Source organism: Octopus sinensis, linkage group LG20 (genome assembly GCF_006345805.1).
Source record: "Octopus sinensis linkage group LG20, ASM634580v1, whole genome shotgun sequence".
Classification (NCBI taxonomy): Eukaryota; Metazoa; Mollusca; class Cephalopoda; order Octopoda; family Octopodidae; genus Octopus; species Octopus sinensis.
The window spans coordinates 19,568,394-19,576,151 of NC_043016.1; the positions used below are offsets into that span (position 1 = coordinate 19,568,394).

Here is a 7,758-nt window from a genome sequence, read left to right on the forward strand (position 1 = left end):
GTACAATTGGGTCATGGGCGACATGCCATGCTTGAGGAGACCTATTGAGTCATGTACATCATCAACATCAAAATCAAATCAAACCACAATCAAATGGAAATTGTAGTTGTGGCTGATGCCAGCACCGCCTATCAGGTTCCCCATGCCAGTGGCATGTAAACAGCACTATCCAAACGTAGTTGATGTCAGCCCCCTCGCCCCGATTGGCTCCTATGCCGGTGGTACATAAAAAGCACCATCCAAACGTGACTGATGCCAACACCCACTACATTCTCAGAGTGGTTGGCATTAGGAAGGGCATCCAGCTGTAGAAACACTGCCAGATCAGATTGAAAGCTGGTGCATCTTCCTGGCTTCCCTGACCCCAGTCGAACCATCCAACCCATGCCAGCATGGAAAACAGACGGTAAACGATGATGATGATGATGATGATGATGCTTGTGTAGCATCTATTTAGCCTGATTGATAATTTCTTTGTCAGTGTCCATGCTACACTGCCATATAGTATACTGGCATATCAGATAATAGTCTAGCATATGATAGACTGGTTTGTATCCCATGGGTAGACTTGTTTGCTTTTCATACCACATGTATTCTGATTTTAAGAATAAGTACACCATAAAAAGTGACTAAAAAGAATTGATATCAGGAAGGGTATCTGGAAGTATGTCTCATCAACCTGAGTCTGTTTTGGGTCACCTTGTCTTGAAATTTTTGTAAATAAATGTTATTCATTTCTAATAATCTGCAGAAATACATCACCAAAAACATGAGGATTATTGCTATGCTTGGAAATAGGTAAAGGTTGGTGATAGGAAGAGCATCCAAACATTAAAAAAAAAATTGTCCCCGTAGACTCTGACACATGCAAGAATGGAAAAGTGGATGTTAAAAACTGAGAAGATAAAGGAGTATGTCTACTTAGGGAGTACAATGAATATGTGCCAAGATATGAATGCTGAAATCTCAAAGAGAACAAGGGCAGAATGAAAGGCATTTAACTCAATAAAGGATGAGCTCAAAACAAAGACAGGTAATACCATACATGCCAGATTCATCAATAGTACTATCCCAATTGTACTCTTATATGCAAGTAAGATGTGGACTACAATGAAGAGGAAAGAACGGCAATTGGTTATGGCACAAAGGTCCATGCTAAGAATATCACTAAGGGACCACATTCGAAATGAGACGAAGTGAATGATGTTATCACAGAATACCAAAAGCAGAAGTTCTGCAGGGCTGGACATATTTCCAGGTTCAGGCAACTGATGGATACTCTCTCTCTTTTTACTCTTTTACTCTTTTAGTTGTTTCAGTCATTTGACTGCAGCCATGCTGGAGCACCGCCTTTAGTCGAGCAAATCGACCCCGGGACTTATTCTTTGTAAGCCCAGTACTTATTCTATCGGTCTCTTTTGCCGAACCGCTAAGTGACGGGGACATAAACACACCAGCGTCGGTTGTCAAGCAATGCTAGGGGAACAAACACAGACACACAAACATATACACACACATACATACATATATATTTACATATATACGACAGGCTTCTTTCAGTTTCCGTCTACCAAATCCACTCACAAGGCTTTGGTCGGCCCGAGGCTATAGCAGAAGACACTTGCCCAAGATGCCACGCAGTGGGACTGAACCCAGAACCATGTGGTTGGTAGGCAAGCTACTTACCACACAGCCACTCCTGCGCCTATACAATTTTAGTTTAGTCAACATTGATGGTAAATATAATTCTAACTTGAAAAAATAAAACTTTATTGTTGAACAACAGTAAAAACAAAAGCAACAGCTACAACAACAACAATGGCAAGTCAACCAGAGAGCCTCAGCATGGTTACTCAACATGCTAGAAACAACACCCATTTTCCATCTAATAACATGTTTAAAAAGAACCTACACTTTGGATGATGTAGCTATACTGTGTCTGAATAAAAGACAGAATGATCATGAGGAGTGGCTGTGTGGTAAGTAGCTTGCTTACGAACCACATGGTTCCAGGTTCAGTCCCACTGCGTGGCACCTTGGGCAAGTGTCTTCTACTATAGCTTCGGGCTGACCAGAGCCTTGTGAGTGGATTTGGTAGACAGAAACTGAAAGAAGCCCATTGTATATATGTATATATATATATATGTGTGTGTGTGTGTGTGTTTGTGTGTCTGTGTTTGTCCCCCCAACATCATTTGACAACCGATGCTGGTGTGTTTACGTCCCCATCACTTAGTGGTTCAGCAAGAGAGACCGATAGAATAAGTACTAGGCTTACAAAGAATAAGTCATGGGGTTGATTTGCTCGACTAAAGGCAGTGCTCCAGCATAGCCGCAGTCAAATGACTGAAACAAATAAAAGAATAAAAGAGGCATGTTTTTGAATATAGATTTGCTGATTTTCTCAACAACAACATAAATGGATTTATTAGATAAATGTAGTCCTGAATATACTATGTTTGAGTACTGAAATGTATTTGTTCATATCACGATTCACTTACAGAGAATAGAAAAACAACAGCGAGAATAAAATTACTATTACTACTACTACTACTGCTGCTGTTGCTGTTGCTGTTGAGCGAAGTGGTCTTCATCCCAGAGCTCGCAGTGGGGGAAGTCCAAATCGTGGTCCTTTGCTATTTGTAAGACCCGCAGAAGAGAAAGCAGGTCAACCCCCAACACCGAGAGCATTGACGGATGGATGAATGTGCATCCAGGCTCAGCAGTTGCGTAGGAGTCGGGGACAAGAAACAGGACGAAAGAATGAGAGAAAGTCGGAGTGAAAGAGTACAACAGGGGTCGCCACCACCTCCTGCCGGAGCCTCATGGAGCTTTAGGTGTTTTCGCTCAATAAACACACACAACGCCCGGTTTGGGAATCGAAACTGCGATCCTTCGACTGCGAGTCCGCTGCCCTAACCTCTGGGCCATAGCGCCTCCACTGCTGCTGCTGCTGCTATAACTATTCATCCTTTAGCATCCATGTGCCATGCTGACATTGGTCGAATAATTTGATAGACTCTGATGGGCCCGAGGATGGCATCATGCTCCAGTGTCTGCAATAAGATGTCCTTGCAATGCCAGCCACTTTACAGCATGTACCGGTGCTCGTTTCAAGCCACTGGTACAAGGGAGATTACCATTGCAGCTGGCAAAACTATGGAAACTGGGTGCTGGAGGGCTTTATGCAAAGAGATGAAGGGTTAAAATATGAAAGGAGGGAAGGAGGTAGAGGTAAACAGGTTCTTGTAGAGGAGCTTTATATGGTTAATCAACTTTAGAAGAATGAGTATGATCAGTAGAAGTTGCAAGTTCAGGTGTCTCCTCAAAGGTACAAGATGATCAGAAGTGTGTTGTGACAGAGGAACTAGGAGCGTGAGTGGGTAGGGGTTTGCATGAATGTATGAGGAAGCAAAAGATGGAGAGATAGGAAGCAGGAAGCAGTTTTAGAGGTCGAATAGGATGGGCCAACTGAATAACATAGTGTTAGATATACTAACTCTGAAGGAGAGAGTGTCACGGTGGAAAGTCTTTGATAACAGCTCTGCCAGATTAACCCTTTCATTACTGTATTTATTTTGAGATGCTCTGTGTTTCATTCAATTAATTTTAAATATAACAAAGAATTTAGTAAAAAAACTTAGTTATCATTAAGCTAGTGTTGAGAACATAAACTGTAACTAAGGTTTGGTGGAAGATTTTAATTCAAAACTTATGGAAACAAGACATTTGTACTCAGAGCCAGTTTCAGCCAGGTTAGTATCAAAAGGGTTAAGAATTATTTCTCTATTATATATTTAAACCCTTTCATTACTGTATTTCTGTTGAGATGCTCTGTGTTTCTTTCAGTTACTTTAAATATAACAAAGAATTTAGTAAAATAACTTAGTTATCATTAAGCTAGTGTTGAGAACATAAATTGTGACTAAGGTTTGGTGGAAGATTTTAATTCAAAACTTATGAAAGTAAGACATTTGTACTACAGAGTCAGAGGCGGTTTTGGCCAGGTTGGTATCAAAAGGGTTACTGTTGACTTGGGAGATAAGCAACAACACCAACACCAATAGCAGTAGCAGTGATAAACGGTTGCAGCAGAACAAATAAGCAATGCATGTGCAGGACATTCTGAGTGATTGATTGACCTGCTACAAATAGCTACTCAAATCAACAAGTGACTATCACAAAAAAATTATCAGACACATTCAACTGTATAATCATATATGCATTCATTTGTTCGCTCAGGCATTTATTTGTTCATTCATTCATTTGGTTTACATTGGGTTTTGTTTCTCCTTAGTGTGGACTAGATGAACATATCATTAAGAAATTGTTTTACAACCAGTTGTTGTTTCTGCCACAACTACTTACCTGCTTTTCAAGCATGGGATTTTTTTGATACAATTTATCTTCCAAAGTGCAGAGATTCAGAACAGTCTGTCGGAAGGGAATATCAACAAACATCACCATTTGTAGCCCCTTGCTTCTTGCTTTTTTTTCATGTGAAGGACAAAATGTTATGGTTCACACCAACATAGCCACATGTGAGCATACAGACACATATATGTATATGTCATGGGTTTTTATATGCTTTGTGTTTGCCATGGGGAAATATTAATTTACTTGGAAACAAGTGAGAGAAGGTGACAGGAAGAGCATCCAGCTGCAGAAAATCTTCTTCAAATAAACTCCATCTAAGCTGTGCAAGCATGCAAAAATGGACATTAATTGTACAATAATGATGATGATGATCATCATCGTTTAACGTCTGCTTTCCATGCTAGCATAGGTTGGACGATTTTGACTGAGGGCTGGCGAACCAAATGGTTGCACCAGGCTCCAATCTTGATCTGGCAGAGTTTCTACAGCTGGATGCCCTTCCTAACGCCAACCACTCCAAGAGTGTAGTGGGTGCTTTTTACGTGCCACAGGCACAGGGGCCAGTCAGGTGGTACTGGCAACGACCTCGGTCGAATGTTTTTACACATGCCACCAGCACAGGTGCCAATAAGGCGACGTCGGTAACGATCACGCTCAAATCGTGCCCTTTTACGTGCCACTGGCACGGAAGCCAGTTGGCTGCTCTGGCAACAATCACACTCAGATGGTGCTCTTGGCACCCTACTAGCACGGGAAAAAGCGCCAGTAAGGTGACACTGGTAACAATCCCGCTCAAACGGTGCCCTTTAAGTGCCACTGGCATGGAAGCCAGTTAGCCGCTCTGTCAATGATCACGCTCATATGGTGCTCTTTGCACCCTGCCAGCACGGATGCCAGTCATCGAATTTGATTTTGATTTTGCTTTTGATTGATTTGATTTCACTTGCCTCAACAGGTCTTCACAAGCAGAGTTTAGTGACCAAAGAAGGAAAAGGTTACGCATAAGCGGGCTGGTTACACCCCTGGCATAGGCCATGAGATTATGGTTTCATTTGGCTTGCCGGGTCTTCTCACGCACGGCATATTTCCAAAGTTCTCGGTCACAATGATATATACACACACACACACACACACACACACAGGTAGTAAGGGAGATAAACACAGTTAAGTTTGAGACATATATTTGCATAGAGCACAAAGTACAGATTATAAAATAAAGTAAAAATACATACATAGAAAAATTAGGTCATGTCTTAACTCATCAGCTGTTTCAAGAGGCTCAGAGTAATGTAACTGTCATAAGTCACAGGTGATATGTGCATAATATGTCGTAGGTCTGAAACCAGCAATAAGTCCGGATGAAATTAGTACAGTAAGTCCAGCCTCACTTTTCAAGAGAAGATTGGCTAATGTGAGTTGCCTGGTAGTGATTACAAATATAAAGGTTTAAAAGGGAGAGAGAAAGCAGAAGGAAACAGTAAGATAAAAGGGATAGTGAAGAGGCAAGATAAGGAGAAGAAGCATCATAAAAACAAGATAAAAAGAATAGAAGTAATGAAGATAAAGCTAATAGCTTGCCAGATGAAAGTCATCATCATCAACATCATCATCATCATCATCATCATCATCGTTTAATGTCCACTTTCCATGCTAGCATGGGTTGGACGAATGACTGAGGGCTGGCGAACCAGATGGATGCACCAGGCTTCAATCTTGATCTGGCAGAGTTTCTACAGCTGGATGCCCTTCCTAATGTCAACCACTCCAAGAGTGTAGCGGGTGATTTTACGTGCCACTGGTACAAGGGCCAGTCAGGCGGTACTGGCAACGACCTCCCTCCAATTATTTTGCAGGTGGTCAAAGTAGTCATTTTTAGACAGTAAAGTGGTTGAGAGTGATAGAATATAAACATATAATCTCTAATACTGGACTGAAAAGTAAGTAAAATCATCTTTTTCCTTGTAGTGACACTAAGCTTGCCAGACTTAACTCTATCTCTCCACATGCTCATATACCCACCAGCTTGGGTATATTAACTGTTGATAATGGATTAATCAATCCTTTATCCATAAGTTTTTAGATAAGCTATGAGGCACACAAACATCATAGCAATTCACGTAACCAAGTGTTTTTAAATGCTTTATGACACTCACATGTGGAGGCGTGTGGCTTAGTGGTTAGGGTGTTGAACTCATGATCGTAAGGTTGTGGTTTCGATTCTTGGACAGGGCGATGCGTTGTGTTCTTGAGCAAAACACTTCATTTTCCCGTTGCTCCAGTCCACTCAGCTGGCAAAAATGAGTAATCCTGTGATGGACCAGCATCCCATCCAGGTAGGGAATTTCTATGCCACTGAAACCGGGAAACCGGCCCTTATGAGCCTGGCATGGCTCGAGAAGGAACATATAACATTCACGTGAGATATGTAGAGAATCTCTGTGATGTGACACATTGTGTGACATGGATTGTTTTTTTATTAAAGTCTCAATTTGTTCATTATCAATGACTGTAGGCCTGCTGGAATGTTCATGATCTCCCAGGTCAAAATTTTCAGTTCTAAACCCAGTGAACTACTTACAAAGAATGCTTTCCGCTATGACACCATCTCCATAAACAGAACATATCTTCTTTGCTGTTTGTGCAGCATTTTTGCCTTTCCAAAAATAAAAGAGCATTAAATGAGAAAAATGAATTTCATTTTCCTTCATTTTCAATTTTATCATAAAAACAGTAGAAGTAAATAATCCACACAAAATTCAAATAGAAAAATAATATACATGTGAACATACAGACATATATGTATATGTCATGGGCTTTTATATGCCTTGTGTTTGCCATGGGGAAATATTAATTTGCTTGGAAACAAGTGAGAGATGGTGACAGGAAGAGCATCCAGCTGCAGAAAATCTTCTTCAAATAAACTCCATCTAAGCTGTACAAGCATGGAAAAATGGATGTTAAATGTACAATAATGATATATATATATATCATTATTGTATGTGGTTGGTGTTAGGAAAGGCATCCAGCTGTAAAAATCCTGCCAAAACAATCACAGAAGTCTGGTGCAGGCTTTGGCCTGGCAGGCTCTTGTGGTACCGTCCTACCAATGCTAGCATGGAACATGGGCGTTAAATGATGATAATGATGATGATGATGATGATGACGACTCTCTCTCTCTCTCTCTCACACACACACACACATATATATATAGAGGGAGAGAACGGGGTGGATAAAGAGAACACAAAAGTGTATTGGATCAATATTTCTGCTTTAGAGAGTTGTATATTATTTTGCAAATTATCAGTGCAATGGTGTCTTATATATATATATATATATATATATATACATATATTCTGATTTGATACAAGTTATGACAAGTTC

General features: G+C 40.6%; 1 long non-coding RNA gene across 1 annotated transcript in view; it reads right to left on the reverse strand.

Annotated features, from left to right (window-relative positions):
- The window catches only part of LOC118767259, a 25,908-nt gene extending 23,216 nt beyond the window's left edge, over positions 1–2,692 (reverse strand). The window contains exons 1-2 of the long non-coding RNA XR_005003164.1: positions 2,681–2,692; positions 1,280–1,282 (exon numbers count right to left, since the gene is read on the reverse strand). This is a non-coding gene — a long non-coding RNA (uncharacterized LOC118767259). The remainder of the gene's footprint in view (positions 1–1,279; positions 1,283–2,680) is intronic.
- Positions 2,693–7,758: the final 5,066 nt, after the last annotated feature.